The sequence below is a fragment of the Anabrus simplex genome, chromosome 2 (assembly GCF_040414725.1).
Source record: "Anabrus simplex isolate iqAnaSimp1 chromosome 2, ASM4041472v1, whole genome shotgun sequence".
In the NCBI taxonomy this organism is placed as follows: Eukaryota; Metazoa; Arthropoda; class Insecta; order Orthoptera; family Tettigoniidae; genus Anabrus; species Anabrus simplex.
This window is the reverse complement of record NC_090266.1, coordinates 516,112,201-516,129,735: the sequence shown is the minus strand read 5'-3', so window position 1 is coordinate 516,129,735 and position 17,535 is coordinate 516,112,201.

Below are 17,535 nucleotides of genomic sequence, written 5' to 3'. Positions count from 1 at the left end.
CAAAGTTGCAATCAACAGTGTTCTGTAAGAAGGAAGTCAACCCTCGGACGAAATTTTCTTTACATCTGTCTCTATTCAGATCAAGTTTGCTTTACGGGAACGAAAGCTGGGTGGAATCAGGATGTCTTATTCATAAGTTTGAAGAAACAGAAATGAAAGTAGCGAGAATGATTGTTGGTACAAACAGTTGGGAACAATGGCAGGATGTTACTCGGAATGAGGAGATAAAGGCTAAGTTAAGAATGAACTCTATGGATGAAGATGTACGCATAAATCGGCTTCGGTGGTGTGGTCATGTGAAATGAATGGAAGAGGACAAGTTACATAGGAGAATAATGGAGGGTAAGAGAAGTAGAGGGATACCAATACGACGATGGTTAGACGATTTAAAGATAGGAGGTATAGAACTCCAGGCCACAGTACTAGTTGCAAATAGAGGATTGTGGCGACGTTTAGTAAATTCACAGAGGCTTGCAGACTGAACGTTGAAAAACATAACGGTCTATAATGTTGATATATGTATGTTATATCAACAGGTCCATACAATATGTAAAAAGACATATGACGAAAATTCGGAAGTGAAGGAGGAAGCACAAAACCCCTTGCTTGCTGTAGATCAAGAGTTTCAGGCTTATAGTTTCCTGTATTCAGAACATTCTACTCTGTCGTTTTATGAACCATTTCGGAAAATTAACGTAAGTTTTGCTCCCTGTGAAGATTTCACTATAGAAATGCTATCTACCATAGAGCACTTACTGAAGTGTTTCTAAAAGACTTGTTACAAAGAGTACCATCGAACTTCGATGATTTTCATCGACTGAAGAGACAAGTAAATTTTTATACGTTGTATGCTTTTCTTCCCTAAAGTCATAAAATTATCATTCATCGGGACGAATTGCTACACTTTTTTTTTTTTGCTAGGGGCTTTACGTCGCACCGACACAGATAGGTCTTATGGCGACGATGGGATAGGAAAGGCCTAGGAGTTGGAAGGAAGCGGCCGTGGCCTTAATTAAGGTACAGCCCCAGCATTTGCCTTCAGGGCTGCCGATAGTGGGATTCGAATCTACTATCTCCCGGATGCAAGCTCACAGCCGCACGCCTCTACGCGCACGCCCAACTCGCCCGGTCACTTTAGAATTGTCTGAAATGTCTAAACACGTCAATTATGGATGTAGCCACCGATGAATCAGTCGAAATATTAGGCGAAGGTACGTTGTCTTCTGAAGGAAAGGTAAATTTTCTTTGTAGAAATACCAAGTTCGAAGGCGCATCGTACAGCTTAACCATAGCGTGCTTCAATAGTATCCCGAAGTGGTCATTACCCATACCGTTTCTCACTGGTCGATGAAAAGCAAGGAAAATACAAATCGAAATGTAGAGAAAAAATATTCACAGCAGTAAAATGCATAAGTACAGTGTGTATCCGTGATGATGTTTTTTCTTTGCTTTACGTCGCACCGACACAGATAGGTCTTATGGCGACGATGGGACAGGAAAGGGCTAGGAATGGAAAGGAAGCGGCCGTGGCCTTAATTAAGGTACAGTCCCAGCATTTGCCTGGTGGGAAAATGGGAAACCACGGAAAACCATTTTCAGGGCTGCCGACAGTGGGGTTCGAACCTACTATCTCCCGAATACTGGATACTGGCCGCACTTAAGCGACAGTGATGATGTTACAAACTTTTATGGATGATGGAGGGTGGCAAATGGATACACCCTGTATGTGAGCCTATCAGTATAATAATAATAATAATAATAATAATAATAATAATAATAATAATAATAATAATAATATTTGCTTTATGTCCTACTTACTACTTTTGCGGTTATGGGAGACGCCGAAGTGCCAGAATTTAGTCCCGCGGGAGATCTTTTACGTGCCAGTAAATCTAACGACACGAGGCAGACGTATTTGAGTACCTGCAAATACCACCGGACTAAGCCAGGAGCGAACCTGCCAAACTGGAGTCAGAGGGCCGGCGACTCCACCGTCTGAGCCACTCAGCCCGGCAATATAATATATATTTTGAGTGACTGTACATAGAAAGGGATAACGCTGTATGGATGACATAATCCTAATTTCATTTCAGACGCCCAGTGATCCTCGGAAACGATAAAACAATTCGGCATAATTTTTCGAAAATGTGCACATTTCAATATTCCTTCCCACAATGTCTACGTCTGTCTGTAATAATTATTGTTTACTTTTGTGGCTGCCTACGATCCAACTATATTTGTGACAAAAGGGAATGGTTCTGTTTAAATATAGGAACATACTGCACGTTCTTTTACGTGACCCTTATTGCGATTCACCCAGATGAAAACCTTGTGTGGGTATCTTCAACCAGCTGGAAGATATTTGAGGTGAAAAATTTAAGTGGGCCAACCTGCATAAGGTAGAATAAAATATTGTAGTTAAAAGAAATGAAGTATGTTCACTGGGGTTATTTACGGAATTAGTAATCGCAAAATCATTGTCAGAAGTCCACTTCCCTTGTTGAGTGGTAGAGTGCATGCCTTTGATCAAAGAGGGCTCGGATTCGACTTCGGGCAAGGCTGTGGGACTAACTGCAAATAGCTAATTCCAACGGCTTGGGTATTGGGTATTTGTGCTGCTTCTACATTTCATTGCAACATCCACACAACATATAAGATATTCTTCCACTACACCTGGACGTAACACTTTGAAATGTAGACGACACCTACTCTCCACAAGGAGGGTCTGTTTAAGAAGGGCTAAGCAAGGTTAGGATAGCTACATTAAATTACTAGCAGTTACCCACGTTTTCGCTCGCTTCCTTTTCGGAATCTGTTAAAAGTAATCGTTTCGCTGTTCTGTACTAAGAAATTATCCGAAAATCCCTAAGGTATAAAAAAATCACTGAAAAACTGATTTTCATTTACCCCATAAACTCCTTGTAAACCACGTTTGTGGTATTGCCCTTTGTGGCTACGATGTTCATGCGACATAGAACTGTACATGTGAGAAACCGTCTTCTCTCAAGTCGAAAAGAAACAAGTTTCTTTAACAAAAGAGATTACAAATAGCTATTTCCACGTCTGTAGCATCTTAAGTTTTTGAGCTATAAGTATCCTCATTAAAAAAATTCAACCCCTTTTTCACCCCCACCCCTTTAAGTTGATTTCCCCCCCAAAATGCGTGTTTCTTTATTTTATAATGGAGTTTCGAAATACCAATTTTCACGTCTGTAACATATTTAGTTTTTGAGGTAGAATAAACATATTAAAAATAATTAAATTAAATTAAATTAAATAATTAAATTTCTCACTTCCTTTTATCCTGCCCCTTAAGTGAATTTTCCACAAACAAAATAATATGTGTTTACTTATAAAGGAGCTTCCAAATATCAATTATCATGATAGTAACATCTTCAGTTTTCTTGGTGCTATTTGTTTTACGTCGCATCGACACAGATAGGTCTTATGGCGACAATAGGATAGGAAAGGCCTAGGAATGGGAAGGAAGTTGCCATGGCCTTAATTAAAGTATAGCCCCAGCATTTGCCTGGTGTGAAAATGGGAAACCACGGAAAACCGCATTCATGGCTGCCGAAAGTGGGTTTGGAACCCACTATTTCCCAGATGCAAGCCCGCAGCTGCGCGCCCCTAACTGCATGGCAAAACTCGCCCGGTATCTTCAGCTTTTGAGATATATGTATCCTCATAAAAAGTATTCCACTGCTGTTTCAACCCCCGCCCACCGAGTTGATTTCCCCCCCCCCCAAAATACGTGTTCATTTATTTTTAAATGGGATTCCAAATACCAATTTTCACGTCTGTAACATGTGTAGCTTTTTAGATATAAGTAACCTCATTCAAATAATTCGACTAATTTTTCAATTCTTTCAGCCCATTAAGTGGACTTTGTTTTCGAGATAAATATCCTCACACAAATAATTCAACCAATTTTTCAAATCCTTCGCCCGCCTAACCCCCCCCCCCATTAGCGGATTTATTTGAAAACGAAGATATACGTATTTCTTTATTTTTAAAGGAAACTCCAAATACCAATTTTTACCTCTGTAACATCTTCAGTTTTTGAGATATCAGTATTCTAATAAAAATAATTCAACTCCCTTTTCATTCCATTTTTCCCCTCTCCCATAAGTGGTTTCTACGAAAGCAAAGTAATACTTGATTTTTTTTTAAAGGGAGGAAAAGTACGAATGATCACGTCTGTAACTTTATGAGATGTTCTGTAGGTATTTTCATTTAACAATTCACCCCCTTTTTCAGTTCCCCTTAAATGGAATTTCCGAAAAGAAATTATCTAATGCTCCTTTACTTTTACAGAAAATTCCAAATACCAATTTTCACGACTGTAACAATTTATGTTTCAGACATACAGTATACTGTATATGTAGTCTTTTAAAAAACCCATCTCCCTTTTGACTCCTGTTCACCCCTGTTAATTGCATTTTCCAAAAACAAACAATACATGTCTCTTAATTTTTAAAGGAGATTCCAAATACCAATTTTCATGTCTGTAACATCTTCATTTTTTGAGATATAATTATCATCATAAAGTGGCGAAAAATAAAATAAAACTACTTTCTTGAGTATCATGGAAGGGTTTGTTGGGTATATTCAGAAAGTTCTTTAGCATCAGCGAATATCATTCTCTGCCATTCCCAGTAAAGGCGCATCTCTATGACTGACATTCAACGCACAATGCCCCTTTCCGCTAATCAATTCAAAATCAAATAGGGCATTGTTTTAAGTGTGCATCGTAAAACAATGTCACTAGATGCATTACAAAATTGATATAATGGATCACATGAATTTCAAGTTGATAGTACACAGAGTGACCACTTAAACACATGCTGCAATGTAATCATTGAACATGTTTGAATATTTGACATGAACCGTTTTCAAGAATGATAAATATTGTTTTTCATATTTTATGTAAAACTTATTATATGAAGAATTTTATCAATGGGTATATGGAGATAACTGCTTCTTTCATGCAAAAATATACTGTGTACACATTTAGTATTTTATCCTGAGCATGGTTATGTCGCATTCACTTATAGGAGTCTTACAAAACTGTGAAATGTGAAGCACGGAACTGAATATTCCGTAATGCTCACTTGAAGTAAATATCTTCAAATGAAATGTTAGCCTTTCTAATACTTACAAGAATTTTCTTTCTGTACAATTTTTCTTTACGTCGCACCAACACAGATAACTCTCATGGCGACGATGGGATAGGAAAGGACTAGGAGTGGGAAAGAAAAGCCGGTGGCCTTAATTAAGATACAGCTCTAGCATTTGCCCGCTGTGAAAATGAGGAACCACGAAAAACCATCTTCAGGGCTGCCGACAGTGGAGTTCGAACCCACTATTTACCGAACGCAATCTTACAGGTATGCGACCCTAACCACACGGTCAACTCACTCAGTTTTTACTTTCTAATCCCATACTTTAAGCTGAATTGTTTTTAAAGGTAAAGTAATTAGTGATCGGAGCAATTTTGGAATGTATATTTGAGATCACAAAGTACTGTGCATTTAACGGCACTTCGTCTGCCATAGATCTTAGTTTACCATACGCTGAACTGCCAGACTTTTTCTATGAATGCTACGCCGACACAGCATTTGGTATTGCTTCATCAATATTCATTATGAAACAGCTATTGTAAGTGTTCGCTAGTACATCACATCGTTACACTGCACAACATTAAAAAATAATTTAACATCATTAACAATAACTAAAACGTCAGGTCATCCTCCGTGTGCTTTAATGCTGTTTTAACCTGTAGTTACGTGATTTATCCAGCTCCATGGTGTAGGGATAGCACGCCTGCTTTTTATATGAAGGCCTCGGGTTCGATTTCCGGCCAGTCAAGGGATTTTAATTCCAAACTAAGGGTAGAAGCACGGTTAAATCAGCCCCGTGTGACCAACTGAGAAGATCTCTAATATGAGAGGCAAGAAATCCTGTCAAGGAATACGGCTGACCACGTGATACGCCATTATCTCCAGATCATCTGGCCGGGCAGAACTCTTCCTGTTTTCAGATGATAATTGTCTTTTTACTCAGAGGAAAATCAAGGTATTGTGCTACATGAAATTAGGAATGACATCGCTATAACAACGGGATGGATTAATTGTAATTATCTTGCAATATCGTGGTGCTGGCTATCCGCGCATGTGTGGAATGCTACTGAGTACATGTAGTAAATAGTAAATTAGTTTTAGAAGGGTAGTAGTGGCTTATTCTCTTTATTACCAAAAACACCGATGGTATGTAATATGGTTGGAAAATAAAGATATGTAAGTAATGAAATTATCTTGCAATACACTCGAAAACTGTTTATACTTTTCCAGAGAGCTGGAAATTTATTTATAGGGAAGAGTAATACTCTGACTCTTAATGATGAATTTGTTAAATTAGTTGAATATATTAATGTTTTAGGTGTTTTTACAACCTCAAATCTGGACTGGGACCACAATCTGCAATATATTAAAAGAAAAAAATAGTACGGATTTTAGGACTACTGAACAGACAACCTAGAGGAATTCCGGTATCTAACTTAAAATGTGTTTACTAGTCAGAGGCATCTACAATACACTAATATTGTATGGAGTTACTGCACTCAAGGTCAAATGGCAGAGCTTAAAATTCCTTTAAAAAAATGCTCTCAGAACCCTTTATAATTTTCGCATTCTTAATGTCTAGACAAGTAATATAATCATCAACAGGAATTTCTCCGGTTACGTTATCCATTGCATACCCTTTGGTAACACTTGCTTATAAAATAAAACATAATTTAGTTGGACCTGATATAGAACACTAATTCATCAGAAATTCATCAATTCATGATCGTTGTCACGGCAATCTGGAAACTTGCATGTCCCATGAATGAACACGCTGAAGTATGGAATTAATGGTGCATTATATAGGGCTATAACAGTATTTATTTCCATTCCTGAATTATTATTTAGATGAACATATCAGTTTCCACTTCTAGCTGTATGATTCTGCTTATATATCTTTTAACGTATTATTATACCCTTGAAGATAGTTTTATTTCAGATTTTAATTCTGTTTATACTACTGCATGTTCTGTAAGAACAATAATTTAATTTGCATGCCAATGTTATGATGCTTGTTGTATAAAGGTGCCTAACATCTAGGTCATCGTTCCTAGCAGTGTTATAATTGTGGTGGGCCTGTATAGTACTGTTTCTAATATGAGCATTAGCTTAAGGGATACTTGAAACAATAAAACAAAACAATGAAAATACGTGCATGGAAGATATCTGCAGCCAGCCCCTTAAGCCACGTTGTGACTTCGTTGAATCGCTCACCACCCAGATGTTCCTTCAACGGCCAGAAGATTTGAAAGCTCTGGGTGCTAGGTAGGGACTGTAGGGAGGATAGTCCAGTACCTTCCTCGTGAAGGGTCGTATCAATTCACACGTGCAGTTGGCTGCGTGTGGTCTAACGTTGTCGTGCAACAACACCCCTGCTGAGAGCAGTCCAGTTTGTTTTCTTCGAAATGCTACCATCAAACACTCCAGTATGTCAAAGGAACTGGTAGCATTCAGTGTTGATTCTCTGGCGAGGAAATCGATCATCTGCACCATCCTCCTTGCATGTCAGACCTGGCGCCTAGTGATTTCCATCTCTTCGGACCATTGTAGAAGCACCTGGGTTGTAAGCGATTCAAAGACGATACTGCCGTTCAGTATGCCGTGACGGCGTGTCATCAGGGACTGGACGCAGATTTCGTACATCGAAGCCTTGGTGTACCGCTCAAACAAATACGTAGAGAGGAATGGTGACTATGTTGAATAGTAATGCGTATCAGTACCCTACTACTGCGTATTCTTATATCTGCCTGTAAAATAAAGTTTATCCGTGAGAACCCTTATCTAGTTTTGAAGCGCCGGTATTATTACCATTCTTCTTCTCCTACTGCTTTCTCCCACACCTGTGGAGTCGCGGATGCGAACTGCGTCGCACATGTGGATTTGACCCTGATTTACGGCCAGATGCCCTTCCTGACGCCAACCCTATAAGGAGGGATGTAATCACTATTGGGTGTTTCTGTGGTGGTAGGTAGTGTGGTATGTTCTCTGAATATGAAGAGAAGAGTATTGGAACAGACACAAACGCCTAGTCCCCGAGGCAGAACAATTAATCAGACGCGATTAAAATCCCCGACCCGGCCCGGAATCGGACCCGGGACCCTCTGAACCGAAGGCCAGTATGCTGATCATTCAGCCAAAGAGTCGGACTATTATTATTATTATTATTATTATTATTATTATTATTATTATTATTATTATTATTATTTTCAGTTATTGAATGAGCAAGTTCGTTCAGAGAGTATACTAGTGTACAGGAAGCGAATTTTATCTTATTTATTTGCCGAGTAAGAGTGTGTGCAGTGTCAGAATAAGAAATGTTCTGGTATTAATTTAATTGGAATATCTGACGCCGCACAACGTTTTATAGGAAAGGTTAAAAGTTTCTTTAACAATATTTGAAAGAAGGTGCGAGGGAATTGTCTAATTTTCTAATACAATGCAATGAAGTAAGACTTAGCAATACTAGAATTCGCGTTCCTTTCTTTTCGTTTTATGAATGGTTAGAACAACCGAGTATTCAGCTTTGAGCACTAAATGTATAAACACAGGGTTGATTTACGTGATTTACATTACGTGGCAGTATTATTATTGTGGATATAGGACAGCGGGAGATGTACAGTACCTAGGTTTGAAATAATGCACCATACTTCTATAAAAGGAGAATACAGCAGTGGAAAGAGCATAGTTAACTGTCTCTAAGTGGTGGGTTATAAAATATTTAGTATATGAAGTTTAGCATGTGCAGTTCATTAGCGATTCGATCACGATACATACCTATTTGTAGTCGTGATTGTTGTTTTAAAGGGCAACTTGACTTTCGGCTCTCGATCCACTGGTAAGTTATATATTCTCCTTGAAGACAACAAATCCTATGTACCACTTGAGACCTCAGGTGGGTAGTTAAACTTTTCGTTAACTTAAATTTGTACAATTCGAAATTTTATAGGTCAGCAAATACAAATGCAATTTAAGTAAAATCTTTGCATGCTCATCATACATTTGCTACCACTTAGGAAGCAATGTTAATACGTTCATTTAAGAAGTCTAACCACCACCCATCAATATTTCTTTATCAAACATTTGTAATGATTTCTCTGCAACCAAATACGATTTACACTTTAAAAATACTACATGTTTTTGAATGTCAATATGATTTCTTTGCTCATACGCTTTAAATAAATAATTAAATAACATACTCTAGAAACTCTGAGATATTCATTCATCCTTTTTATCTTTAATCTCTTGTTTTTCTCATTTATGCACTACGAATTATGATTTGAAGTTTGTATTCTTGATTCAAAGAAGAAAAAAGAGCGTATTTTTCATAAGAATCAAATAAATTGCCATGCAAAATTTCACGTAAATATCTTCAAACCGAGCGAGTTGGCCATGCTGTTAGGAGCGCAGTTGTGAGACTGCATTCGGAAGATAGTGGGTTCGAACCCCACTCTCGGCAGCCCCGAAGATGGTTTTCCGTGGTTACCCATTTTCACACCACGCAAATGCTTGGGCTGTACTTTAATTAAGGCCATGGTCGTTTCCTTTCCCCTCCGAGCCCTTTCCTATCCCATCCTCACCATAGAATCTACTGTATCTCTGTCGATGCGACCTGAAGCAACTTGTGAAAGAAAAATCCTCAACAGTTTTTGAATGATGATGAAATACACGCAAAACAATTTTGGTTGATTTCATTTTCCTATGCGCAAATGTAAATGAAAATGAACGTAAAATACATCATACTCTAGGAGTGGGTAAACATGTCATGCAAACATGCATTTATACAGTACGGTACAATAAGGTTCATTTTCCTTTGCACATGCGCATAGGAAAATGAACTCAAAGAATATTGTTCTGATGGATTGTATGTCAATATGTGGCTGGAGACCTAAGGGAAATATTGTATAGGAAGAGCATTGTCATATTCGTGGTTTTGGCATAGGAGCGACGATATGAAATCCAGTACACGAAGAATATTTATGAAACAGAAAAAAAACAGTAGGAAATTTCTTCGTGGACATAGCTCGTAAGAAACCCTGAAAAGTTCCAGGCGCGCAGCTGTGAGCTTGCATTCGGAAGATAGTGGTATTGAACATCACTGTCGGCAGCCGTGAAGATGGTTTTCCGTGGTTTCCCATTTTCACTCGAGTCAAATGCTGGGGACTTACCTTAACTAAGGCCACGGTCACTTCCTTCCCACTCCTAGCGCTTTCTTATCCCATCGGCCCCATAAGACCTATCTGTGTCCGTTCGACGTAAAGCAACTTGTAAAAAAAAACAAAGAAAAACGGAAAACCACAGCTATGTAACGTGTTACATTGGACATCTGAATTCTAACAACAACATTATTATTGTGCCAGGTGTACGCTTTTCCCGGCTAGTTAAAGTGCGCGCCTTCTCTTAGGCCATATAGGTATGCCAACGGACTTAAACTAGTTAACTTCCAAAGATTATTGATGTCTACTGTTAGATGACTAGACAATCAATTTGTAATTATTTGATATAGTAATGTTTATTGTGAAGTTTGTTAACCTCGTTCTGAGGAATTTTTTTAATGTACCTAAGTTGTCAACACTTCAGCCGGTTCCTCCTCGATTGTATTCAGCCTATCAGATTCTTTAAATATGTTCCATAGCCAATTAAAACCGGGGGTGTGTACACGAATACAGCTTATGTTAAAAGAATTCTAGAAGCTTCCCTTTTATGGTTCTACAAAAGCGGGGCAACTTAGGACCATTTTGATCTATATTGCACCAGTGCTGAAGAGTGCGACTTAACGTGAGCCAGGAGGCAGGGGCGAGGTCTGCGTGAGGAAGGTCCAACGACAGATGGTAATGGCAGAATTTACCTAAACATGTGGTAGCTCCTGCGTATAGTTTGAGGGGAAGGTTTCGACCTCTTTTCTTTTAATATAATTTTGTAAACTGGTGGTCTCAAATGTAGAACTTTCGGAAAGTCTGAGGGCTCTGTTCTATTCCCTCCTGGAAAATATATAATATAAGGAAACAAAGAGTGATGACCCTCTGTCGTTTCCCATTCAATCTTGCCGTAAGCCCATTTCGGGTTTTAACATTTACTGTATCTAAGTAGTGCTGGTGTTTTGCCTCCTTGCCTTTTGTTTATGGCCGGTTATGGGCAACCTTTTCTTTTTACAGTTAAGGCCATGTAATATGGGCAATTATGCCCCTGGTTACTTATTTTCGAGTGTAAACATTCCTTTGTGTTAGTTCCCTTGGGAAATAGTGAGTAATGTAACTGTTGAGAAAGAAATCAGTCCACATCGGCGCAACCGTGTACGAATACTTTAATGTGAGGCCAACCGATAGATTGTCTGGTGGAATTTTAGTGCGCCATAAGAAACCGATGCCTCCGCGAGTCTAGACTATGGTGTATTTGGAGCTCCGAATGGTGATTAGTGAAACTTTTTGGAGCAAATCCTGCTCTTATAAAATATTTGTACCTGTCGAGAGCGATTATGCTCTTTTCTATGTAAATCAACAAATTGATCATCTCAAGTTTTGTACCTAATTTTCGGACTTCTAAGTCCCTTTTATTTTTAGATCTGACAAGCGCATTAATAGGTCCTATTTGCTTCTTATTCATTCAGATTTTCTATCTATTAATTTTAAACTAGGAAAAAGATAAGGAAAGAAAAAATGTCCAAATTTGTTGTGTTTAGTTTTGCTCTTGTTAATTCCTTGCCCAGCCATTCACCCCGGACGCTTCTCATCCCTCTGTGAGCCACAGAAACCCGTAACAATTATTATTATTATTATTATTATTATTATTATTATTATTATTATTATATTATTAATATAAAAATATTATTATTAATGATAATTGCATGTGGTTGTTGGTGGCTTGGCGTAGCCCTTGTAAGCTGGCATCTGCTGTATACGGGACACTGTATATTAGCGTGGTGGAGGCTGGTGTTGTGTAAGGTGCACGAGACGCAGGCATTTTGGGGACAGCACCAATACCCAGTCCCCAAGCGAAGGGAATTAATCGTTTAGAATTAAATTCCCTCGACCTGGTCCGGAATAGGACCCGGGACTCCCAGGACGGAAGTCAAGATGCAGACCACTCAGGCATGTAGCCGGAAAATTCCAATGTGTGGATAGGAGTGAAATACAAACGAGGGAAGATTGCAAAGCATATTGAAACTGCACAGCAATTTAAATCACGCATTAAATTTCTTCAGGTTTTTTAGGTCATTAGGTACAGCCTACATTTAATACATAATATGGAAGTACTCAGTACACAACTAGAATTGGCATGACAGTACCTGGAAACTTACTAGCCATCTCCTCTTGCCTGAATAAATTCGAATAGTGAAATCTTACCTCAGTACTAACCATACAAATGGCTTGAAATCAGGGAGTAGTAAACGGAATAACAGGTGAGAAACTTTAAAAGCTGACAAAGACGGCAGCCAGTGATTTTAACTGAGGCATTTTATTTATTAGACATGAAATGATGTCGACCTTTGGTTATATCTGGATAAGAGTCAGTAAGTTCTGAAGAAGACTGCATTGAGCCTGCAATATAAACTCCTCCACAAAGAAATACGTGAGAAAATACTGCCTTGTTCATCCCTTTATAGAGCTGGCTGAAATTGCTGGCACCTCAGTCCCTGTGAACAAACAGGAAATATCACGTCTTTCTCCAGAGATGAAACGATCGGAAGCGACGTTCACTTCTTGTGTATCCTCACTTGCTATACCAAGAGGGCAACGCGCTTTTTAAAACTTACTGCAAGACAGGTAAGCAGAACCTCTGAATACGTAGTGAGAAATGATTCAACGATGGAAAATATACTGAGTATCTTCGAACATTGCCGAGTGTATACTGGCATGTTACGAATGGATAAAGCATGACACCAGAAATTTGTTCATCAATCTACATTTAGCGGTATTCACACATCATACAGAAATCGTTGTAATACTTCTTGTTTACTTAAATAATGCCTGTAGTTTGCGGATACTGTGGCAGCCTCTTAAAACACCTGAATTTAACAAATTAGAAAGTTAGAACAATATTTTTACCAATAAATGTTACGGTCAGTTATACAAATACAATAATAATAATAATAATAATAATAATAATAATAATAATAATAATAATAATAATAATAATAATAATAATAATAATAATAATAATGACCGCCTGTGGTGTAGTGGTTAGTGTAATTACCTGCCACCCCCGCAGGCCAGGGTTCGATTCCCGGCTCTGCCACGAAATTTGAGAAAGTGGTACGAAGGCTGGAACGGGGTCCACTCAGCTTCGGGAGGTCAAATGAGTAGAGGTGGGTTCGTTCCCATCTCAGCCATCCTGGAAGTGGTTTTCCGTGGTTTCCCACTTTTTCTCCAGGCAAATGCCGGGATGGTACCTAACCTAAGGCCACGGCCGCTTCCTTCCCTCTTTCTTGCCTATCCCTTCCAATCTTCCCATCTCCCACAAGGCCCCTGTTCAGCATAGCAGGTGAGGCCGCCTGGGCGATGCACTTGTCACTCTCCCCAGTTGTATCCCCGACCCAGTGTCTCATGCTTCAGGACACTTCCCTTGAGGCGGTTTTGTTGGGATCCCTCGCTGACTCCGAGGGAAAAACCTACCCTGGAGGGTAAACGGATTAAGTAAATAAATAATAGTAATAATGTTATTGGCTTAACGTCCTACTAACTACTTTTACGATTTTTGGAGACGCCGAGTTGCCGGTATTTACGTACTCCCCCAGGAATTATTTTACGTGCAAGTAAATCTAACGACTGGAGGCTCAGAAGGCCAGTGCCTCAACCGTTTGAGCCACTCAGCCCGGCAATTTAAGAGGTAAAATTTGCATGAGTTAAATAACAGGTCTGACAGATTCTGCAGTAACAACGTGGCTTCAGACTCCTATTTACCCGGCGTGTAGGGACGTAGATAATGGCCCCGTGGTGTAGGGGTAGCGTGCCTGCCTCTCGCCCGGGGGCCCCGGGTTCGATTCCCGGCAAGGTCAGAAATTTTTCTCTCGACTTGAGGGGTTGTTCGAGGTCCACTCAGCCTACGTGATTAGAACTGAGGAGCTATCTGACGGTAAGATGGCGGCCTCGGTCTCGAAAGCCCAGAATAACGGCCGAGAAGATGCGTCGTGCTGACCACACGGCCCCTCGTAATCTGCAGGCCTTCGGGCTGAGCAGCGGTCGCTGGGCAGGCCAGAGACCTTTCAAGGGCGTTAAGTGCAGTGGGGTTTGGTTTTTGGTAGGGACGTAGGCAAGCGCATACTGCAATTTAAGTCATCCTCTTGGGTTCAACAAGCCGGAATTATCACACTACTCGTATCTGGGCTGAGAACTAGCTTGATGACGATATTATGCTCCTCTTAGAAGACCTAAAGTTAAGCAAGCCTCTTCTTCTTCCTTTCTTTCTTCTTTCTTCTTAATCTGTTTACCCCCCAGGGTTGGTTTGTCCCTCAGACTCAGCGAGGGATCCCACCTCTATCGCCTCAAGGGCAGTGTCCTGGAGCGTGAGACATTGGTTCTAGGGATACAACTGGGGAGGATGACCAGTGCCTCGCACAGGCGGTCTCACCTCAGGGGCCTTATGGTGGGATGGGAATATTGGAAGGGATAGAAAAGGGAGAGGGTAGGAAGCGGCCGTGGCCTTCGCTTAGGCATCATCCCGGCATTTGAATGGAGAAGTGGCAAACCATGGAAAAGCACTTCCAGGATAGCTGAGGAGGGAATCGAAAACCCTCTACTCAGTTGACCTCCCGAGTCAGCAAGCCTCTACTCAGTTTATTTCCATGTCGTTTAGGTAGCGTGGGGGTGTGATAGACAAATTGTTCTTGCAAACCATTATTTGATCTCAGGCAATATATATATACAGTGGCACAAAAAAGTAATGGTTTTCCCATAGCCGTGGTATGAACGGAACAGCATAGTATAAATAATGGTGCATATAAAGAAGTTACACCTATGTAGATATGTAGGACAGTCAAGTACATCAGTAGGTTGAATATCGAGCAAAGGAGATTCACGTTGTTTGCAAATGGACCAGTGATACAACGACGTGCGTCATTACATGCCAAACAAGTATTGGTCTAGTAAACAATATCATCGTGACATGGTGCTTTCTGCCGCAATTCAGGCTCATTGTGTCTGCTGACACGTTGGAATGTAATGTTCAGCACCATTTCCGTGTTCAGCTAGCAGTGGGAAGAAAAATGAAAGAAACAGCCATGGAAGAAAGGAGGATTGTAGTGCGAGTGTTTCAAAAAGGTAAATCTTTCAAGGACATAAGTGAAATTCTTGGAAGAGCTGTTACAACTGTTAAAAATATTGTGTACAGGTACAAAAGAACAGTAGAAAATAGACCAAGAAGTGGCCGCCCCTCAAAGTTATCAGTACTAGACAAACGGCAAATTATGCGTAAAGTGTCCCAAAATCCTCAGCTAGGTGCGCCGAAGATAGCAACTGCGTTTCAACAATATGCAGGAGCGCAAGTGTCATCTGAAACCATCCGAAATGTGCTACACGAAAGAGGGTATGCGGGCAGAACAACCCTTAGAAAGGCGTACATCAGTAAGGCTATCAGGAAGAAGAGACATGGCAGATATGACAGCTATGAGGATTGGAAGACAGTCGTTTTAACCGATGTGAGTAAATTTACCCTTTTTATGTCGGACAGACGAGTGACTGTGTGGAGGAAGACGAATGCTGAAATTGAAGAGAAGAACATGACAGCTACTGTGAAACATGGAGGTGGTTCCCTGATGGTGTGGGGTTGCATGAGTGCGAATGGTGAAGGTGAATTAGCCTTTACTGAAGGGACTATGGATCACAAAGCATACATCAACATCCTCAAGACACATCTACCGTCAAGTGTACAAAAGTGAGACTAAGCAAAGTGTACATTTACGCACGATAACGACCCCAAACACACAGCCCTGAACACGAAAGTATGGCTGTTATATATTACACCCCGTTGGGTGGAAACACCACCACAATTACCCAACATAAACCCTATCGAGAATTTTTGGCACTGTTTGGAGCAAAACACGAGAAAACATGTAATATCCAACAACGCTGACCTGAAAGAACCCTTACTCATTGAATGGAATAACATACCAAAGGAAACTACCTAAACCTTGGTACGCTCGATGCCAAATACGAATAGGTTGGCTGAGATTATAAAGAGGAAAGGAGGACCTACCAAGTACTGAAACGTTCACGAAGGATCAAGAAACTGCGTTGTGTTAATTCAGACCAATACATTTTTGGTGGCAAGTGAAAAGGATTGTTTTAAGTTATGGTTTTTAATTATATGGCCATGGAAGAATTATGTTTTTCTTAAAATGTACATGTTACACAAGATGATAAATAATCAAGGATTCTAGTACATGCCAATTTTCATCATCATTCCCTTCGATTCCTCATCCTCACATGTAGCATATCACGACAGACCAATACTTCTTTGAGCCGCTGAATATATTTAAAAGCGAAAGTCACATCCCTGTATTCGAATTACACCTAAAACTGTACATCCCGTTGTGCTGATCACGATAACAGCAGTCGCGTAGAACTACACGATTCCTTACTTTGTTTGAAGTAATTCTGAATGCGATGTGGATTAAATTAAACCAGTCAAAAATACGAAACGATCCTTGCCGATTACTTAACATTATCAGCTTGTCTGCAGGAAAAACTTGCCTAGCTTGGTATCCTCTATCGATCACATCCTTTTGCCCTTTAAATTTTTGGCGATTATTATGGTATTTTGGTTGTCATCAGAGTCGATTGTAATCGTAGGTTAATTGGTCTCTTCATCTTTACTCGTCCCAGTCTGTCCACGTTATCAGTGCGCCCCTCTCCATAATTTATTTTCATCCGGTTTTACATTACATCCAATGTCTTATTTACTTGATCATTTCCATCACTTTTCTCATTCTTCGCTGAAATTTAAATTTAATAATTTTTTTCTTGTTTCCTGATTGACTATATTCACTTTCCGCTTCAATGCCAACAGCATTTGTCGCGTATGCATTTTCCGCCGGTTTATCTCACTCCGATTCGCCAGAATAGTAACTCGCTTCAGGCCCTGACATAGCTATCTCAATTGTACTTACAATCTCAGAGCCCCCACTATTACTGCAAATTACATATGATCTGCTACAGATAAATGTCCATAGCTGTCATCAACAAAGAGTTATTATATATGAAAATAAAACAAGTCCTTCTGTATATTTTTGCAGAGGGTATCGAAGAACCCGAAGATCAACACTCTCAGGGTAAATACTAAGATGTTTTGTTGTTCAAGACCGAATGCAACTATTTCAGCTTCTATTATAGCACTAGCGTATATTCCATAGTGAGAAATATTGCGCTACGTTTTGTTGTACGTCAGTAGCACTGGTGCCCGCCTCCGTAGCGTAGCGGGT